The sequence below is a fragment of the Haemaphysalis longicornis genome, unplaced genomic scaffold (assembly GCF_048455015.1).
Source record: "Haemaphysalis longicornis isolate Haplotype H1 unplaced genomic scaffold, Haemaphysalis longicornis Haplotype H1 scaffold_4, whole genome shotgun sequence".
Taxonomy (NCBI): domain Eukaryota; kingdom Metazoa; phylum Arthropoda; class Arachnida; order Ixodida; family Ixodidae; genus Haemaphysalis; species Haemaphysalis longicornis.
Genome location: NW_027526361.1, coordinates 69,086,478 through 69,108,353, shown reverse-complemented (window position 1 = coordinate 69,108,353; position 21,876 = coordinate 69,086,478). Strand labels below are relative to the sequence as shown.

Sequence of the window (21,876 nt, the reverse complement as noted above, 5' to 3'; positions counted from 1 at the left end):
ATCCAAACCTTTACTTCGAACATAGATACAGGGTGCACTCCACCCACGAGGGAAGGCGAAAGAAGATCCAGGCTTCGAATCTCCTGATGCAGTTATTTCGTTTACGTATTTATTTTTCGTCAGGTAAGATTGCAAAGTCGCTGTCTCCGTCCTTGGAGAAGGTAAGAGTACCTTGCTATATCAAAAAGCAGCAAGACTGTGCTTCATTGAGTGTTTCAATAAAAAAAAGAACACTACGGCATTTGCATCGTGTTTTCTTGCCCGTAAATCTACAGAACAGAATTAGCCTGTTTGATATAGGTACCCCGGCCAAACCCTGTTGAGTGTAACTATCTGGAAGTACATTTCTCATATCTGAGCGGAATCGACGTAATTCAGAAAGCTTTATATTACCCACACACAGCCCCAGCGTTATTAACGTTCGTAGGTCAAGTAGAGGTTTTAAAAACGTTGTGGGGCAACAGTAGCTGCTTATTTCTCAACCCTACTTCCCTCTTTTCCTCTCTCCATTTGTTTTGAATGACTGAGGAAACTACGATGACGATTTGGCTTAGGTGTTTCTAAATCCCCATGAGTAAAAAAAAATCAGTATAAAATGATATACCAGATGATATAACAAAGAAAGGTATGGGTCAGTAATATTTGTACATGCAGGAACTCAAACCGCCAATGAGTTCTCCGCTGGCCATGCCATTTTGTCATCGGACATCTCCCAAGATACGTGATCGTCAAGTACCGGTTGCGAATTTTTCGATTCGCCCATTGGACATATTTGGGCAGAGCACAGTTGCCCAGTCAATATACAGCAGGTTTCTAATTGTGATTGTGGCCAACCAGAAACCGTTGAGCATGCACTGTGCTCCGCTTACACCGACGCAAGGTTCCGTCTAGAGCAGGCGATTGAATGTCTCAACTTTAAACCAATTACATTATACCCGATACTCGGACCTTGGCAGCGTAGATTTTCATACTAATATATTAGTGTAAAACTCTATGATTGGCACTTTCCAACCTTCCAGCGGAAGCCCTAGTCGCATTATTTGACTGCTTGTAGGACATTGGCGTCGCTATACGACGTTATAGGTACCCCTTAAGTGCGGATAGTTTGCGTTATATTCAGTGCCCATAAACACAACTCTAACTTGCATTTCTTTCTCATTTTGCTGCCACTCTTCTTTTTGCTAACCGGCTGTCTTTTTTTTCCCTCCTCCTCTACCCAAAGGAGCATGTCGGCAAGTGCATGTTGGCAAATCTCCCTACAGTTTCCTCTGTAATAAAGATCTCTCTCTCTCTCTCTCTCTCTCTCTCTCTCTCTCTCTCTCTCTCTCTCTCTCTCTGGGAACTAATTTATTATTCCTCTCCACTCTCATCAAAAAGAAACGACAGAAGTTTACAAGACATTTGATTCGCAATTCACTCCGTTAGGAAGTAAATTCCATCTTCTTTTTCTACCAGCAGAGGAAAAGAGCAGGCGGAGACGAAGGCCCGTAGCCTGAATACGTCGACACGACACAACACGTCTGTCAGGCACGTCTCTACACATGGGCGGTCCAAGGAGATCAAGTTGGTCGAAATTAATCCGAAGCCTTCCTTCAAGCGCGCCCTGTACTCTGTGCGTATAGCAATCGCGCGTAAAGCCCGAAAGATGAATTTCTAAAATCTCCCGACGTTTTCGAAAGAAACGAGTGGACGACACACACACGACATAAACAGCATGGCTCACAGCGGTGAAAAATGCCAATGTATGCTATCTGCTCGTGAGAATTAAGGAACTTAAAGCTCCAAGGGCCAAGCGCCAAAGTTCGAGAGAGGCTAGTGGCACACTTTTAAATACCAGCTTCAGCCGGGTTGTTTCATTCCAGGAATCGGTCTAACAAACATGCCATGCGTACACTCTGACGTGTTTGCTCTCTTAAACATGAACATGTCTCACCCGCGATGTTTTTATTTAGATCAGCAGAGGTAAGTGAATAACATTCATTTAAAGAGCACTTTTTATTTGCATGTTACTTCTATTGACGTCTACATTATCTCGTCCTATCGTGGGCTAGTAAGAACAGCAAGAGGATATTCTCCCGAGCGCAGATTCTGCGGGGCAGAGAATACAATTAGGACGTTGTTGATCGGCAATGAGCTTCGAAACATTACGGCTGAACTGCGTTGCACACAAACTTTTGCGAATAAATGGCTCGAAGTACAGGAATGTTCAAAGGCGCCTAAAATGTAGGCTAGTTGGGGTAGCTCTTTAGAGAAAGGGGAGGGGTGAGTTGTTTCATATGATTGGAAATTAGTGGACACCTCAAGTTCACGGGAAAAAAAGAAGGTTGCGTTAAGATGAACGTAAGAGGAAGTGGGGAATGCATTTTAATAATGGGGTCGATAACGGAATAGGAGTGTCCATCAGTTTAACGCTGGAAGATTTATGACTTCTTTCAGAGAATGTTATTGGGTCCGACTGCAAGTGCGGCACTGGCTTTTGAGACGATCGGAATGATGCTGAGTCTAATCATTCTGGTTTTCTCGCTATATTATGAGCGGTGGGATGAGACAATAATTTGTATAATGAGGCGCTGGGTGACCCGCTGGCGTACCCCACGAGGAGCATCTCTACGCGCAACTCGCGGTATACGATTAATGGGAGAATCGTCAACTTTTTTGAAACGACGAGCACTATCATGGTCCACGTTCCTCCTCCTACTGAGAAAAGTATGTACCAACTGTCAAATCGAAATCCGTAGGAAACTTTTACAGCCGTATGACTCCTCAACTGTTTTGAGTGCTTGTTGGGCTTAGCTGCTGTTTGGCGGAAGGGATTCGGCGTTTGAGACAAAATGGGGAAAAGGGGATATACGAGACAGAAGGAAAAACGAAGGAATGTATGCTGCACCGTCTACCGAGGGCGACCCTTATTGCATTCAACGATGCTCGTTTCAAGTACAAACGCAGAGCAGCTAGGGTCTATTCGCCGTACGGTCGGCGTATAGGTGGCGACAAGTACACGCTCGTGGTGTGGATTCATCACTGCGGGGTATAGGGAGCGTGCGACACCTAAAGAGTGCGCGCTGCTCCGCCGAGTCGGCGCCCTCATCGGCCGCGCCGGCGTTCCGGGGGCGTAGCCCATCCAGCCGTCATCCGAGCTTGCTATAGGGGTTATATCGCAGCATAAACCTACATCTAAAGCAAACAAAACCACCCGATGTGAAATAAATAACAGCCAAAACGGACCTAAAAAACATGAAACAATGCAATTGTAAAAAATAACGTGCGCAGATGCTCACGGCGGCCAGGTCATCCACATCTTGTCTGACCTATATGGAGAGGCGAGACCAACCTAAAGCGAACAAAATCAGCAAAATTGAAAACAAATGTGTCCCGAGCTACAGGAAACAACCACGATGTTTAAAAATATGTAACACAAATAGTCAAAACCGACCGAGAAGACGCAAAACCACAAAAACGTAGAGAAACAGTAGTTGAAACTCACCTAACAGTAATAAAACAACCCTAAATTCTATTTACAGTGCATAAAAATGTCGCAAATAAATTGTATGCGTGATAAAAATATGAATCTTTAGGTATGACAAACCACCAAAAAATGAGGGAAAAAAACAGTGCCGACGGGATTCGAACCCGGGTTTGGATGTTTGCTACGCAAAAGCACAACCGCTAGAGTAGTAGTAGCAGTAGAAGAAACTTTTATTTTGTCCGTGATGGGATTAAAAAGGAAAACACTACAAAACTTTGTTTCCTTTATTGCCGGTTTCAAAAATCTCTCAAATCTGTGCTACATGGTATAAAGAAAACGCTGGCTTTCCTTATTCCAGCGTAGCATACCTAAAAACGAGCCATAGACAACACTTGCTCGGCTTCAGGCAGCCACTCGGGAATATATGGGGGACATCTCCACATCTCTACAATGCTGTGGCGAAACTTTCGCAAAAATCATCAACGTCCGAGTATTGCGCCGCCATTCGAGAGACTCACATATTCTATGGAGGACCAATAACACCAGGAGGTCATAGAGCACTCCATTATCGTTTTGAACAGCCAGAAACCGTATGCAACGAGGATCCAGTGGTAGATCCTTTTTCAAAGTTCTCTGGAGAAAATTCCACAAGAACACCGCATCGCAACAGTAAAAAAATACATGTTCAACACTTTGGTTTTTTTTTTTTACATAATTCCAAGGCACAAACAAACCCTTAGCAAGCATCCATGTTTTGACAGGTAGCAGGCCAACATGAAGTTTATACACCCTATTGTACAGCCAGTGTTTTCAGATGTTTTGAAACATCTTGTCCTGGGCCCACTAGAAACATGCATGGGTCTGTATAATGAAACTGGAAAACCCATTTCCTAAACGGTTCTGAGGGATTAATTTGAGAGCCACAAGCTCGTAGATATAGCTTTAAACAATAATATAATACGTTTATTTCATCATCATTGTGTACATGATGACAGGTACCAGCAGTAAAAGCTGCAAAAGCTAAAAAAAAAAAAGCTCCAGTAAAAGCTCCGAAAAAACTGCTTGGCTGAAGCTGCTGACCCCTAACTTGGCGAACAGCAAGGATCAAGAAGAGAAAAATACAACCAAATGTACATAACACCAATACACAGGAACACTGGGACATTCATCTGCATGGCGCAATGAGACACTTGGCTGTACAGTTCCTGCACATACGCGATATACAGAACTCTGCTTCGCCCAGGGTCACGTTGAGAATCCCGACCATCCCAGTACTGACTAGTGTCCGGGGGCGGGATAGGCGCGCGGCAGCCGCCTACTAGAAATTCGTTTGTGAAGGCGAATAATGTAATCAAGTGAGCTGAACTTCGCCGTATTGACAGCTCTGGATTTTTTATTGCACAAAGGAGGAGCAGAGCCTGAAATTTCTCGAGAGCAAGCACGTTTTCGACGCGTCTGGGTAATGCGGCGACGCACACAAACTGTCAAACACGGCTGTATCCGTCAAGAAGACGTAAACTCTGTAAACAAGGGGCCTTACGCCGCTGCAGTTCAGGTTCATGACCACTTTTATTTAAACTTTAGAGCTGTTTACATGGAAATAGTAGTGCATGTGATTCAAGCAAGACCCGTCTGACATAAATACTGGGCAAAAAGGAAGCGAGTTCATTCTAGTTCCCTCTGCCCTTATGAACCAACACATGCTTATCCCACGGAAAAAAAAGGACGTGCTTGTGTATTGAGAAAATTTTTGTAATAAATTGGCCAGTTGATGTCAATGACATTCTCGGTGACAAAGGTGCTTACTACGTGCGGAAATAACCTTGAAAGAGGTGGCTGCTGAGCTCTTCGTGCTACGTCCGCCGCGTGCACTTTGCACTAAAAAGAAATCGACGCTTTTTTACCTCGTTCCTTGTTCAGGTGTGTGCACAAAAGCTGTGCTTGCTGTTCTGCCTAGCCCATTGCCCTTGGGCAAAACAAATTGCGATAAACAGACACCAGGACATGTGACCAGCGCTGTGATAGAACGCTGTTGTCCTATTTTACGTGAATCGCTTTCAGGAGTGAGTTCGTTGAACTGATTGATTGATTGATTGTAGGGTTTAACGCGCCGACGCAACGCAGGCGATAAGGCGCGCCGTAGTGGAGGGCTCCGGATTAATTTTGACCACCTGGGGATCTTTAACGTGCGCCGAAATCTCGAACGCACGGGCGTTTTTGCTTTTCGCCTCCATCAGAAAAGCGGCCGCCGCGGCCGGGAATCGAACCCGCGACCTCGTGCTCAGCAGCGCAACGCCTTAGCCACTGAGCCACCGCGGCGGGTGAGTTTGTTGAACTAAGGTGTAGATATGGCTGATCAAAAAATAGTTATCATTGCATTGATTTCGGTAGCCACAGCTAGCGACGAAAAAACGTGATAGATCCAAAAATTATCCGCGCTGCTGATTCCTGCTGCTGAACACAGTTATAATTAAAGCAAAAGAAAAAAGAAAATAGGTGAGGTAGCAGATCGCAATACCACACAATACGCGCACATCAACATGTATAGGTGTTGATTATGAAATCTTTAGCTTCAGGAAGTCGCATAATGGAGTAAGGCTAAGCAAAAACCACAGTGCACAAAAAAAGAAGGCTACATTAGTGTTCGTAGTCGTCAACAAAATGCTCTCTAATTTCCAAAGCCCGGAATAGGTAACAAAATTTCAAGACACAAAAGTATTACCTAAGAAATACCAAATGCAGGAAACAGACTGGCAGTTTATAACCGGATCATTCCCTGTCTTGAGCTATTTTTAAGGATTTGTGTTAGTCCGGTGGAAAAAATCGTAGGCACGTATGGCAAAAATCTTGGATCCATCAATTGTCTATACACCAAGGAAACGTGCACTGCGTATTCTTATCCTGTTCGCCGGCTACCGTTTGGTACCATCGCTCCCATGTTAAAAAGAACAATTTACAACCGCTTTTTTATTATATTAAACAACGAAAATTTATACAACGAAATGCAAACAAGCTCTTCCTTTACGCGACGCACACTGCATATCCCTCGTGTTCGCCGGTCAATGGGGGGTTGAACATGCTAAAAATCAAAAGAACTTTGTTTCTAGAGGGGAAATAGAGTGAGTATTTGCACAGTACACAACATAAAACTTCTTGCCATTTGATTCGATTCGCAGCCCAGTTTTCCCGTTCAATGTATTCGAAGATTTGGAATATTCGAATTTACGAACCATAGAGTGGTGAAAGTTCGCTCCCCCGCACCGCATGCAAACTTTCAGGCTTCACCTCACGGCTTGCTTTTTTGAATTGGCTTTTTTACACGACGTTAGAGCTGTGCAAAAAAGCTGTACAAAAAATTGGCCGCGTATCTGCTACTTTCGTTGCAAATGTCGTCAAAAGACGATAGTCTTTATTGACTTTTGCCAAGTAAATGCCTCCCTTCGCATTCCCGCTCACCTCTCTCGTTGTTCCTCTTGCTTCACGCTCTTACCAAGGTAAAGACGCCACAGGTTTGCTTAAATCATTTTAAATTTCCCGCGTTCCACTGCTCCAAACCGGGTGTCTCGATGCCAACGCTGCCGTACGGCGAAGACGCACGTGAATCGAGGCGGCCTTCTTCAACGTTTATATAACCACGTTTCTCTACTCCACGTGTGTTGCGAGCAGAATGTGGAACCTATCTAGTGGAACCTTTCGTAACTGTTGCCGGTTGATTTCTTAAAATGGTGCCAGAAGCTATAGGTGCGCGGGCGACAGCAGGCGACGGCGGAGGGAATTTTATTCTGCAGTTGATGAAGTGTTTAATTTCGCAAAAGTCAAGCGTGTAGGATTTTGTATAAAAGAACACTGCAAATATCACTTCTGTATTAACTTGTTGTCTTATATTTGCGTAATGTCTTGTTCTTCTTCAACAATGTTGACAAGTATGAACATTACACCGGACTTAGACGGGTAGATTTAGCTGTGACTATGTAAGACTATTGCGCAGGCATTGTTTTACTTTGGCCGGGTGGCTGAATCGAGTCACAGACAGACAGACGGACAGACATACAGACATACAGACAGACCAAAATTTCTGGGTTTAAGTAGCCCAAGAAAGACTATCATCTTTAAAAGTGTCTGCTAATTTTTGTGTGTTTCAGCTGAACTGAAGCGCTGCCTGTGTAAAATGTATAATCTAAATGGAAGCCTTCTGTCCATCCAATGGCGTGTGTGAGACACCATGAGATATTATTGGCAATGTTCGAAGTACATTACTAGTTAAATCAGCTTTTTTCAATAACTGCAGAAGCTGCAGGCAGTAAAATATACTTCCTGTATTCAATGATGGTTGAAGCACATTTATTTCTCTATGGCATTGAGTGCCAAATCTGCATTCACTCCTTCACCGTTTTTTGGCTAATCTTTTAGTTTTTGGGCCAGTTCTTTAGAAAACACTAGTATATCAACAATAAGATGTGTTTGTCCTGAATGTCCAAGTTGTCTTTCTTGAAGTTAGTTTTTAAAAGCTGTAAACACAAAAACAAACATATTCGTATTGAAAAATATTCGATTCGGTTAGCAGTCAATATTTACTCTTTAATTTCAATTCGCACTCCCCAATTTGATATTTGCACACGCCTAGTTTTACACAGAGCGAAAGATGCCCGTCCAGGCCATTATACTGCGAATACCCCGCAAAAAATCTTGGAAACATTATTCGTACCACAAAACTCGCAGGAGCACTCAGCGGCGTCAAATTCACAATTTGCTTAAGTGTCTAGAGATTTCTTTTTAGGCGAAGCTTATATGAATAGGGTTTCATCTATTTTTCATATCTGCGAACCAAAACCTCCATTTGTGTTTTAAGCACGAGGTGTTTTAGAGCGCGATGCGTTGGAAAACCAACGTCCCGGTGTACGCGTGCTATTAGCAAGCGGCCACCACCAAAGTTGCACACCGTTCAAAACAGGATTCGGGCCTCAAGCTTGTGCACCTCATTACTTGAGTATGCATCTCGGGCAGGTTAGTTAATAATAAGCGACATTTGCAAGATCAAAACGTGACTAGGACCTCAAGCTTACAGGTGTGATAACGTGGATTTGCACTCCGAAAGCTAAGAAAACGCCTGCCTCTGAGGAACAAAGATTAAGCAGTGCAATGAGTACCTTATCAATAGGCATCATTTTCAAGATACGTTGAGTTAAAATAAAGGTGTGTGTGTGTGTATGTATGAATGTCTTTCTTAGGGATAACCGCCGCTAACACCCAACAGGAATAAAAACGAAATAAAAGTTCCTCATACATTACCCCTACGTTTTCTGCCAGTCTATGTCATGTGCTAAAGAGCTTCTCTGGACATCCATCTTAACAGACTGGAATGGCTCATGCTTTTCGCTTCACTGCAGAAGCACATGTATGTCCTTATGCCCGTTACAAGTGTCCGCTAAAACAGTGCAAAGCCGTTTTCTTTTAGGGGCGAAGCCCCTTAGGGGCTGGGGCTAATGGGCTGAGACGTCGTAATCGTCGTCTCATGTAGTCACGGTACTAAAACACCGGAAACTCGTTTACGCCTCGCGCTAGAACGTAAGGTGTACTAAAAAAAAAACACCAGTACACACTTTCACGCCTTGCGCTAGAGAGCTTCGTGCTTCAATGACACAAGACTTTTACAGCAAATCTGTATACCTCTATCCCCCAATGGTTTCATCTCCGTTGGCAAAAACGCCAAGGCGCCAAGAATACACTTATACTCTGCATGTATGCGTCGACCCTCCCCAGGTTTCGCGTTAGTGGAGATGGCACGGGATTTATCTTTTCGAATCAAGTCAGCCATCGGCTATAACCTCGGACAGCTGGCTCAGAAAGTATTTTTGTTGCAGGAGGAACAACCTCCAAAAAAATTTTTTTTCACCTCATGCCAAATGGCACTGCATAATCTTTATTCCCAAGATACAGGCATTTCCTCAGCCTTCGGCGTGCAGCTCGCACTCGTACGTGTTTCCACATAAACGTTGCAATATACCTCCAAACAAGCACGAAGAAACCTGTTCTGCGCCTATGGTGTATAATAGCCACAGCTATTTGTAATTCGCCGTTATTCGTACATATTTTGGAGCCATCGGGTCTTGAGCGTTTGAGTGTGTACAGGCGTTCTGCGCCCGGGATCCTTGAAGCTATACTTTTCCGTTAAAGAAGAATCGGCGCACAATGAATGCCGGGAACAGAAAAGAACGGAACGTCGAAATGCACCGTGTCTGCCCAGTTTCGACCCGTGCGTTTGGAGAGCCATTAGGTGGCCCCGTTACTCCTTAAAGGACAGTCCAAGGCTATAGCCTAAAATCACGTGCAAGGTTGGGACCATTATGTTTGCAGAGAACATTAGGTTCCGCTTCGTCGCATGGATTGCCGGTCGCAGCACGACGACGCTTTTTCTCGGAGCACAACGGCGGCCATTGTAGGTCGGACGCGTATGCAAAAAGGTGCTTAGACAAATCACATTTCAATAGATCCTGGCCCTATTCATCAAACGGTATTCGCAACACTTAAATGACGTTTCGGAGGGTGAATCGCGACAAAACGTTCCGGCATGGAAGCTTCGAAGTAAGTTTCATACGTGGCCTCCACGCCCCGATAAATGCATATCCAGCTCCATTTGTAGCACGACAACACGACAACAAAAAAGGTGGTAGAAATGCGAAGTCCAAACCCAGCCGCCATCGCAGGCGTGCTACCTTAATCGCTTCCGCAGTGGCCCTTATTGATATTGCGCCAAAAATATATGCATGCGAGGAAGGCGACGTTCGGTGATTTGTCCAGAATCGAAAACATGCATCTGTAGTATACTGGGTTTTCTTTACATAGTTTGGACATTGTAAAATACGCTCTTTTATGCGTAGAAGCAAAAACTACAATCGCATTTTATGCGCAAGGATATCGCAATTGAGAGTGCGGATGCGTGCAGGAGCTGGCTCGAAAGAAAAAAAAAGAAAAAAGGAAGAGGGAGGCCCATAACGGTGCATTATACGGATGTCCCAAGAAACAATTTCTGGGCGCATTTTTGGCGGAGCGTTGTTCAGTTTAAACGAAGCTGTCGAGCAGGCAACTTCACATGTTGTTGTCTTTTTAAACAAATAATTAAATGTCTAATTTATGACAAGTTACCAGAGATCTATTTTAAGTGACGAAAGGAGAATGGAGGCTCGACAAGTGATACAGTAAGCCCTACTTGTAACAAAACCGCTTTATTCGAAAACTCGATTTATTCAAAGTATTTCACAGCCCAACCCGCATTGAATCCAGAGCAAACCTTCTTCGCTTTTAACGAATTATCGCTTATTACCAAGCCAGTTTTCTGTTGCGAGAATATCGCTACAACTACGATATAGTGAAGTTGAATTTTAAAGGGACTCTGCAAAACTTTCGATGCAATGCTTCCACACTTTCCTTCCCGTCTGGAAGTACTCGGAAAGCTGTAGCTATCGCCAGCATGCAGCGGCACTGCGTGATTTGCTTGTTGCAACAGATCCGCATTCCGTTTCCGCTCCGCTTTTGTGGTTTTCTTTTCAAGTGGCTGTCAAATGAGTTGATTGCTGCAACTGAAAGAAAGCCAGCAGATAGCCGCTGCACCGCTGCAATGACGTAATTCGAGCAATGAAAGAACGCCAAGAGCGGGAGAGAGAAAGAAAAATCTTTTGAGCAGGTTTCTAAATTATCTGATTGGCATATAGCAGTAATTTTTAGCTGAGTTACTTCGCGACTCCTTTATCTAAGTACTGGATGTGTTGGTTGAATACGTTCTGCGAGCATTAAAGATTTCGCAAAAAAATTGGAAGAACTGTTGGAGGGTCCCTTCGATTATACTGCCGCGAAGCAGAGTGTGTTACTGCTTTGTTTATGGTCTGTCACGACACCATGGTGGCGCACGGATCATGACATTACTAAGAGCAGAGCCTACGGGAGACACCCTCTGATCATAGAGTTTCTTACTATGTACACTAGAGAGTAATCTGGCGCTAGCGTCTATGCGGCTCACATCAAGGCCGTCTGTGTCGTCATGGGCTGCCATTATACCGCGCGCTCGCCTTGGTTTTATCATTGGCTTGGATTGAAACATTTTAGTGGCCGTATATTCAAACACAGTGTCACAAAAACGCAAAGAATGCTATGGTACTATATAAGTGGAAAATCAAACAGGCTGTTTTAAAGCTGTGAAGAAAAGAAGTAAAGCGTATTTTTGCCGGAGCAGTCGTGCCTGATATTATGAATAACAAGCTGGTAGTTAACAACGATGTTAATATTTTGTGGGAAACTTAATGGAGGCTGTTATTTTATTAATTTTACCATTATTTCAAATAATAAGTTGTTTGAAGAGCTTGGAATTGTTTTTGAGCGGGCCTATGGCAACGTCGCCTTCGTGGCGAACAGGGGCACGACCGTCAGCTACAGTTTAACAGAACTTGTTGCTGAGCGAGTTGGTTCATACTTGAAGAAAAAAGAAAACGTGGAGTTAAACATTTGTGGGTGAGGACAAGACATGGACGGCCGCAGGCACCCCTATCTGCCGTATCTGGTCTCCCTCGAAGTACGTTTGGTTTCGTGTTTTTTTGTCAGATACAACTTTCGCGGCGGCATATTATCCGCGTCAGTCATGTGTTCCTTCGATTGCGGGATGACCACCGTTAGGTGCCATCACGCACTGCCTGGCCTTTCAGCGAACACAAAGTTGCCATGGCTCACGGCTACCACAGAACAGGGAGAATTTCGGTGACCTCGTAGCTCGTAGACGCGTTAATGCATAGTGAAAAAGCAAATCCAAAAAACCGCTCAAGAATCCAATTGCCATGCCAAGCCCAAGCCAGGATCTGGGGTCTTCCCATAACTCTCCACGACGACATGGCTTACCAAGTGCAGCTGCCCCTCTAGTATAGTTATTATGACAATCTATGCCTCTGATTAAAGTTGTTCAGATGGTGTTTCAGCAGTGCACGCTTGGATATCTTGCTTGATAGGGAAAGAGGGCAACACGCTCGTTACTCGACTAGATTGTTCTGGCTCGGTCGACAGCTTTCTCAATATGGTAGGATATACTGCACTACAACACAAACATACACAGACAAAACTTCGCGGCATTCGATTAGGCGCCTCTTGACAGAGCAAAATAAGCTATTCTGTTTGGCTGTCTAATCGAGGTTCGTTTATTGGTCAGTTCATTGCGGAACGTAAGTTCACTCAAATAAACCGCCACCAAGTACGGCAACATTTTGTCATCTCTGACTTTGTGGCAATGTGGATAAAACTTGGTAGACACCTGTGTATTTGAAAGCTGTGAGTGAAAGGAATTGTTACAACATTTCCCCGATATCCCGGCGAAACAGACACTCGTCCCCCCCTCCCCCCCCCAACACACACACACACACACACACACAGTTTTAAATACCCGTTGTCTGAACGAAAGCTCATGCTGCGTTAAAACCGGTCATTTTTAGTGTAGACTGCTGCACCCGACAAGCTTCAATAATCTCAAACAGTGTCAATCTGAATATTCTACTATCAGCCCTCAGGTACTATGGCTCATATAATGTCGCGGCACACATCCGTATTTCCAAGCTTTTTTTGGTTTCAAACCCATTTTACAATTCTGGTGTTTTTTTTTTTTTTTTTGCATTTCCATCAACCACCGTTAAACTGTAGGAAGTTGACCACGCTCTCACCTGTAAAATCGACATCGATCCACCACGCGCTAATTACGCCCAGTCCGTCGGCCGAGTCCACCTCTGAGATTCCCAGGAATCGAACTTGTCACCCGCTGAAAGGCAGAAGAAGAAAAAAAAAACAATGAAACTCCCGAAATCCGCTGTTAAAAGTTGCACGAAGGTGAAGAGAGCTCCAGATCAGTTTTATCTGTACAAGCAGAGGAGAATGACGGTTCGGGATTGGAAAGTGTGGCGCCAAGCAAAAGCTAACTCGTACAAACAAAATCACACCGGCTCGTGACCCGAAATACAAAAATCCAAAAGGAAGGTCGAAAGAGCTCCGGTTATCTTAGTCGCGCCGAGCTTTCACCGAGGGGATTGTTCTTTTAATGCTAATAGTATTACGCCAAGCCTCACACTAGGACCTCCGAGAAAAAAGAAATGGAACAGCCATGACGGGGTCATTTTTTTTTAATTGAGAACACGTACGAACAGAAACCTCCGTACGAGGTACGTCTTTTTATTTCCTACAAGCAACGTTTCTTTAATCTTCTTGAATCGTCTGTACAGTGTGGCGACATGGAATTCCACGGCAAAAATTAAAATCCTTTACTCCTGAGGCACCATCAAGCACTAAACAATCTCAATGCCCTGCCCCTGCCTCCAAACCTCCTCGCTCATTGTTTTTTTTTTAAGGTTAGGGGTCATTTTAGGTTTCTGTAGCAATAGCTTCTTTTGGTGTGTTCCTCCGGGTTATTTTTTTTTTCCTTCTCCTATCCCCAGGGCACGCTTTCAGTTTTACTTTCTCTCCACGGCTATGTGAGTCGTCACTTGCTCCTCTCGGTTTGCTCATCGGATCGGCTCTCGTTTTTTTCTTCTTCTTCTTCTCGCTTGTCTTTCTTCTTATTTATTCTCTTTCGCTTAATCCTCTTCCTCTTTTGTTTTTGCCTGGTAGATAGGAGCTTTGTAGGAAAGGAGAAGGTGAAACTGAATAAAAAAAAAAGAACAAGAACTCCCCTTCGCTTCAGTTTTCACCCCTTCGTACTTTCACTCAGATTTTCTCTTCTACCTTCTTATTATGCTTTTTATAGCACTCTCAATTCCCCCTCAGCTATATGTTCGCGTTTTCATTGCAGCCGCCACGCAAGCCCGGAAAAAAAAAAAGTGACACCGACAAAGAAAAGCAAGAAAAGAATCCAACGAAACGAAGGAAGAAGAACGCGCGTGTGGGCCGGAGGGGGTGTTGCTTTCATTTGTTTCTCCTCCTTTTCATCATCTTTGGCCCCGTCACACCAGCGGGCCCCCCCCCGCAGTCTTCATTTATCTGTTTTTTTCTGTACTACTTTCCTTTTTCTTCCCTTTTACTTTCGAGCAAAGCTGTCAGGGGCCCCTCTTGATTTCGGGCCTTATAGATGTATGCACACAGAGCAGTGTTACTGCATTAGTTGCTTCGAAATCGAGAGAGTGAAAAAAATAAGAAGTAGAAACTGGGTGCGTGTGTGTGTGTGTGTGTGTGGGCTCGAAGAGGGGGATGGCGACGATAAAGGGCGCTGCGTGTTGCCAAACCATGATTTTTCTTCAACTCCTCACGCGATCATTATTTCGCTCTTTTTTTTTGTGCCTTTTTATATGGCCGTATAGAACAGTGCTTTGTGAGTGTTTTCTGCTGAGATTATTTTGCCTTCCTACGGACTTGTCATTTGATTCGCTCGCGAATTTCTTCCCATGGAGTCCGCGTCTTAAAGCCCGCAGTCGTTCTGAAAGGAGGGAAGGATGGCGCTTTAGCCAAACTGCGGCGAGAAAGGTCACTGGTATATGAAACCAGGGTTACAGAAAAAAAAAAAGAAAGAAAACCGGGGGGCACAAGCCTCTGCTGGGTTACGTAGCCAAGTAAACGCCTCCAGTCATGCGGTGAACGCATGCACACACGCACACGCACAGGTACACGCACAAGCACATGCACGCACGCGCGCGTACACACACACAAAGAATACGATAAGTAAACCCCACTGCGGGCTTATCCTTTCTATTTTTTTTTTTCATATCCGTGCTCCCTATGTTGCGTTTTTGTTTTCTTGCCTCTTTTCCCTCTAATTATTTTCACCTGTCTATCATTGTTTCCCTTTTGTGGAAGCTAGTATACCATTAAAGCCCTTACGCCGGCGTATCAGGAGATCAATAAACGGAGAGAAACAACTTCCGCCATGTCGTTCATTCTTTGCCATTTTATTTTTAATTTTCTTACAGCACAAAAAAAGGACACCCCATCTCCCTAAAGAAACCTTCAAAACGGGCGCTTACCTGAGCAACCACTGACGCCGAATCTTTATATATACCGTGTAACCGGTATTCGATCCGCGAACAGGGTGCTATTACATGTGAGGTCACAAGTTCTGCTTTCTCCGCAAATTGTACGCACGTGTGTTATATACCAGACCTGTCATTTCTTGCACTCGGTTTCTAAATGATGCATTTTTATAGTTTGTACACTTTCAGTTTTGCACTTTACCCCACACTTACAGTTCCTACACTATAATTTTATACAGTTTCTACAGGTCTGCGTGTGTGGTACTTTTCGGGCGCTTCAGACCGCGTTTAGTTACTCGCGGAAATTCAGTCATGTTTGCGTTTTGTCCTGCAGCGTGCTTAGGTTGAGCTTTTGACAAGCATGCGACTCCTGCCTGTCCGCTGCGAATAGTTCGTACTTTGTGTGCGGATCTTGCACGGCTTCATCTGAGCTGTGGGAGCTAGGTTATCGCTTTTTATCTTATTACAGCGAAGCTGTGTTGCGCTGTGTTCCGACTAATATTTCGATCGTCTGTCAGATCACGTCGACAAAGTACCGCACGCGCTCGCTTCATAGCTAGTGTGAAATGCTCTGTAGCTGTCAACCTAATAAAGGCATCTTGAAAAAAATCACGCCCCATCTCCACTAACGTGAAACGTGGTGAGGGGCGAAGCATGTAGTGTATTCTTGGTGCCTTGGCGTTTTCGCCAGTAAAGATGAAACCGATTGGGGGGTACAGGTATATAGCTTTGCTGTAAAAGTCTCTTGTCTTTGAAGCACGAAGCTGTCTGGCGCGAGGCGTAAACGAGTGTCCCGGTGTTTTTTTTTTTTTTTTTTTTTAGCACGCGTTACGTTCTAGCACCAGGCGTAAACGAGTTTCTCGGTATTTTTTAGTACCGTGACTACATGAGACGAACGACGATTACGACGACGACGACGACGACGACGACAACAGGAGACGCCAACAGCCCCAGCCCCTAAGGGGCTTCGCCCCTAAAAAGAGTTCAAATCCCCTCCGTCTAACGACGAAGATGGTTAAAACGCAAAGCTTTCTTGCGTGCCAAAATCAAAGGGCGAGGTGTGTGGGCATATCCTTGCATTAAAGAATAACGCACCGTCGTTATTCTCACTGCTCTCGCGAAGCACCCAGCTGCCAAGAGAGTCAGCCTACCATGGGTTCACCAGAGAGAGCCACGATTCTCGCAGCGCGTATACGTCTGTCACTTCAAATGGAAGCGATAGCTTCTATAGTACAGGGGTTTATTACGCGGACAACCCACGATGCAATCACTACACTGCACTACGCACCTAACCCCTGGGGCATACACCCGCCAGCGTGTGCCAAGCCCGTCTTTGGACGGGTTCGCCGGCGTTTGCCGGATGCGACGCTCGTTGAGCTAGGGGAGGGGGGCTCACTGTAGCCGCGGCTATATCTTCCAAGCTTCTGGGCTCGACCGAGCGGCATCGGCGCTCGTCTTCTGACCTTAGACGGTGCGAGCCGTCACAGCGCGGACACGGGCAACCCACCAAAAGCATGTAATATGCCCGGAGACTCACTGGACATCATAGGTAACGCACTGACACAATCAAGGCATGCACAAATCAACACGGTGGGGGCCGTGACCCACGCTTGCGGGGAGCCCCCGCCAATGCAAGAACGGCCAAAAGTGGGATTTACGTACCAAGTGCTGCATGCGCGTCCCGAAGGCGGTCTCTCCCTCAGTGGTCTTTCTCGCGCGCCTCGAGTCGCCCCGTAGGGAGGGGAGAGAGGCGCACGTGGATTACCCTCGCCCCCCTAAGGAGAGCTTCGCTAGCGCCTCCTTGCCCCGAGTTGAGGGGCTTGGTCCCCACAAGTGCCAAAGTCAAAACCACTGCAATTCTTAGCGTCAATTGTTGACGCTGCAAGTCATAGCGTCAACAATTAAGGTGAAACCCACCTGGGAGTCAGAGTTCAAGCGCCAACGACCAAAGTGCAAATCTCTTACGAATCAAAGTCCAAACTCAGACTACAGCAAACGAATCCCTCACAATGAAGCTGAGCGCCCTCCTCCACCGCTTCCTTCCATCGTCATCGTTAGACCGTCGTCGTCATTAGCCAGATGGGATTTGAACTTTGAAGAGAGAATGCGGTAAAGGTGTAGAGTGTGCTTCGACCATGCCAGAATGGGGCAATCTGATAGACGTCGGCTTCATAACGCGAGGACCCAAGTAAGCCTTTAGTTAATGCCATCATCATCACAATTATCATTATTATCATGTGCCCTCCCACTGCGTAAATTTAGCTTTCCTGCAGTGAGTTTTTTCTCCCGACACCGCCATCAGTGAGACCAAGAATGCTCTGATTGAACAATATACTGAAATTTGCCGCTAGGACGACTCTGTCATAATGCCGACTCATCTGCTCACAATACATGGCTGTTTACGGAGGGAGTATGGTTAAAGAAAACGGCATTAAATCTTGTTTTAGATGCGACTGCATCTCATTCACTCGCCTTGTCCCTGCATCCAGCGTCGGCGTTGTTGTCGGCGTCCGCCCCTCCCCCATTCTCCTCGCCGCGTGAGCTGCGCTCTCCGCCGCTCACTCCTCTCCTCTCCGATAGCGAACACTCTCTCGCGAGGGGCATTGGATTGGATTGGCTTGGCTTGGCTTGGATTTGGATTGGGTTGTATTAAAGTGGATTGTGTTGCGTCATAGCCGCGGCAGACGCACTGGCGCCGGCGCGTCCCCTCACCGTTATGCGCGCTATAAAACGCGGTGACTGCGCCGCTCCGCTCCATCGTTCCAGCGCCGTTCCTCCGCTGTCCAACGCTGCAATGTGAACCCCCTATGCGTCGCATCTACACAGGGGTTCCCGCGAGGGGAGGTGGGAGTTTTTATCAGAACTATCACAAAACAAATTATATAAGCAATAATTTAGAATTAATTGTAAGGAATTTACGTGAGTGTGCCTTTATTCTATCGATGTAGGTAGTCACCGTACATAACTCAATATAGTTATCCACCAATAGAGCTCCGCTGGCCGTCGTTTATAACAGTAGTAGAAGGGCTCTGCTTGAAAACAGAGAAGTCTTGATATATATATATATATATATATATATATATACAATGATGGGACTATTTCCACTTATAGGCCCCGAACTGCAACTGCCGACGAATAGCCTGCAGGTAAAAGTGAACACAGATGAACGAGTCCCGAGTCTGTGGGTGAGAGAGAGAGACCAGATAGGGTAAGGGAACCTCTGGTAACGGGATAAATGGTTCAGGGGGGAGTTTTTGAGACGATGTCTGCGCGGTTCAAACCTGTCTATAAAAGCTGAACTCACCGGAGAGCAGTAGATGTATTCGTTCTAAAAAGCCATGCACATTGAGGCAAGCCGCATAACTGGATAAACAGCATAATAAGGAAGGCTCCAGTTTTAAGCGTTTAACATCCATCAATTTCCATTAGCTTCCATCAATGAGTTGTTTCTGTTAGCTGCACGCAGGTCAATTGGGTGATACAGCAGTTTTGCCAGCATCCGTATACTCTTTCTTGGAGCCAGAAATTGATAAAGGGAATGAAGTGACCTTCAAAGGAATGTCTTTGAAATTTTTACTATTAGACGTGATAGCAAGATATGTTGATAAAACGTCACCTTCACCAATGCAAAAACAATCACTTACACGATGGCGTACGTAAATTGAGATGCTTCTAATCTACCCTACTGCACCCCCTTTCGATTCATTGGGTGTTTTTATGGCCAGCGTGCTTTACCTGACACTCTTGCTCCGTACAAAGTTCATGTTGGCGTCTCAAAAGATCCACACACTGATGTGTAAGCTTGAAGGTCAGCTTCACCGCAATGCCAAGCCGCAATGCCATAACAGCGCACTTTACATTACTATTTGTGACTAGGAGTTCTAAACCAGCTTATATTTCTCTATGCTCGGTGGAAGACAGCCAATACTTGTAAACACATAGGCCACTTCCCGTGCACCAATCACTTCGCAAATCATGCTATCAACCACCTCCTCGAAAAAATAATAACCCGAATTCGTCAATTTTCGAATATCAACCAGCACCAACTTTGTTGTGGCAAAAACGCTTTTTTGGAAACCGGGCCTTCCACTTCACACAACTGCCATTCGTTCGCACGAAAACACAAAGCCAAAACACAAAACACGAAATTTACATTTTTTTTTTTTTGCTGACGTAGGTTAGAACTAACGAGGCTATACAGTGTTGGGAGGGTCATCGGCCGTCGTTCTTAGCGTTCCTTCCTTAAATTACTGGCGCTACTAGCCATTGCAAAGCAGGGGATGTTCGAAAGGCAATACCGGTAAGTCGAGCGCGCGCCTTGTACATTTGTGCATGTATATGGCATGGCACAAGTCTGTAACCGATCAACTAAGCCTCCTCTCTGAAGCAAATATTTAATTGACAAGAGGAGCGTACAAGATGGGAGACGTCATGCTAAATGGACAAATATCTAATCGAACCCCTTCTAGAACCTTTACATTACCCGCCGCGGTGGCTCAGTGGCTAAGGCGTTGCGCTGCTGAGCACGAGGTCGCGGGTTCGATTCCCGGCCGCGGCGGCCGCTTTTCTGATGGAGGCGAAAAGCAAAAACGCCCGTGTGTACGAGATTTCGGCGCACGTTAAAGATCCCCAGGTGGTCAAAATTAATCCGTAGCCCTCCACTACGGCGCGCCTCATCGCCTGCGTTGCGTCGGCGCGTTAAACCCTACAATCAATCAATCAACCTTTACATTAATGACAAAAGAAAAGTGTAATGAAATCATACTACATTACAAAGCCATGTAAGGAAGTAATAGAAAATGAGCCTTGTCGTGTCAAGAGGACGTTTACACAAACCACTGGAGTAGTCCTCGTTAGACTCCCCAATGCCTTCCTTAAGTCAGAGCTCTATCGAAGGGATGATCAGTTTGAATGTGCGAAAATTGATAGAAGCCGTGTGCGGAAGTACGAAGGGATCTGGTTACGGCCACTAATAAAGCTGATAAAGGATATCGACTTGCCCTTTTAATATTTCTTTCCCATTTCCTCCCGTCAGAATCGATTCTTGCTCCAAACCGCAACTAAGTGATACTTAAAGATCCTTAAAGTGATGCTTAAAATATTCTTCTATAACGCAGGCAAAAGACAACTCAGAGACGTTATAACCTGTGAGAAAAGAGCCTTGAATCAAAAGCCTTTCGGCAACGCCGACAATCGGGAAAGTATGACCCTTATTCCCCAATTGATGCCGCTGCTTTCCCGCCGAAAACTACGCGCTATCATCCCAGCATTGCATAGACATATTGTTCTGTATATGGGTGCAAAGTAATGCCTTGGGCGTCCGGGAATGACGTATAGGGGTTTCACTAAACACCTTGAAAGAAAGCTTAGATCGGTCCAACGAGCCCAGCAAAAAAAAATGCTAAATTAACATTGAGCCTTAGAAAACAGCGACGTGGATTAGAGAACAAACTCGGGTAGAAGGCATTCCAGTTTCAAATTGAGCGCAATGGGTGAGGCTGGGTAGGTCATGTAGTCGAAATTAAAGAGAAAAAGAGGGGAAAAGGAGACCATCAGTTTAACAGATTCGCTACCGAACGCTTGCAAACGAAACAGCCGAAGTCCAAAGGATTGTTGCAGGATGAACTACTAAAATTAGGAAGGAAAGAATGGGCTCGACTAACCAACAATATATTATATTAGTGTGAAAACATTTGGGAGATGTCTTTGTCTTGCATCATACGCAAACAAGCTATTGTTGTTGTTGATGATGATGGTGATGATGTTGAAAGCGATGACGATCTGAATCCCATGATAAACTTGTGTACGAACTATACGAACGGACAAATTTTTGACTGGAGCCAGGCACTAACCACATTCTATGATAGAACCTTTGCTAACCCAAACATAGCGTGAAACGTATACATATCAAGTGTAGTTTCGAGCGTGTTTATAAATAAAAGCGAAGTCAGACCGCGAGAGGAAATTTGCTATCCCCTCATGTGTACGGCTCCTGAAGTCGAGCGGCGCCGACCAGTTGTCTACGGAACACGTAGACGGCGGCTCTTCGCGCACGCACGTGGCGACGTGCTCCTTCCCCGCCACGGTTCCCGAGCGAGGAAAAGCCGAGGAAGCCGATCGTGGACGCGCTGTCATCTGGTCTCGGATGACAACCAATGTCAGACTCCAGGGACGAGCCCATGATGGATGGCATCCCACGTCCCTACGAGCGACACTGATAGCGCATTTGCATGCGATGTGGAAGGAAAGCAAGCGGTGCGCTGCATTAAGGCGACTCCGCTGCCACCCTGCTGCCTCTCGTAGATAGAGTTCCCTTAAAGGTTCCTCTCTCCCTGCCTCCTCCCCGCACTTCCCCGTCGCTGTATGAGCGCCCGCGAAGCCCGCGCTCCGTGCATACACAGACAACCGCTTACAGAAGTCTCTGATGGC

General features: G+C 45.5%; 1 long non-coding RNA gene across 4 annotated transcripts in view; it reads right to left on the bottom strand.

The window, feature by feature from the left end:
* The window catches only part of LOC144178881 (uncharacterized), a 559,382-nt gene that overhangs the window by 36,603 nt on the left and 500,903 nt on the right, over positions 1-21,876 (bottom strand). For all 4 annotated transcript variants that reach the window (XR_013324081.1, XR_013324080.1, XR_013324079.1 and 1 more), the window contains exon 3: positions 13,159-13,253. This is a non-coding gene — a long non-coding RNA (uncharacterized LOC144178881). The remainder of the gene's footprint in view (positions 1-13,158; positions 13,254-21,876) is intronic.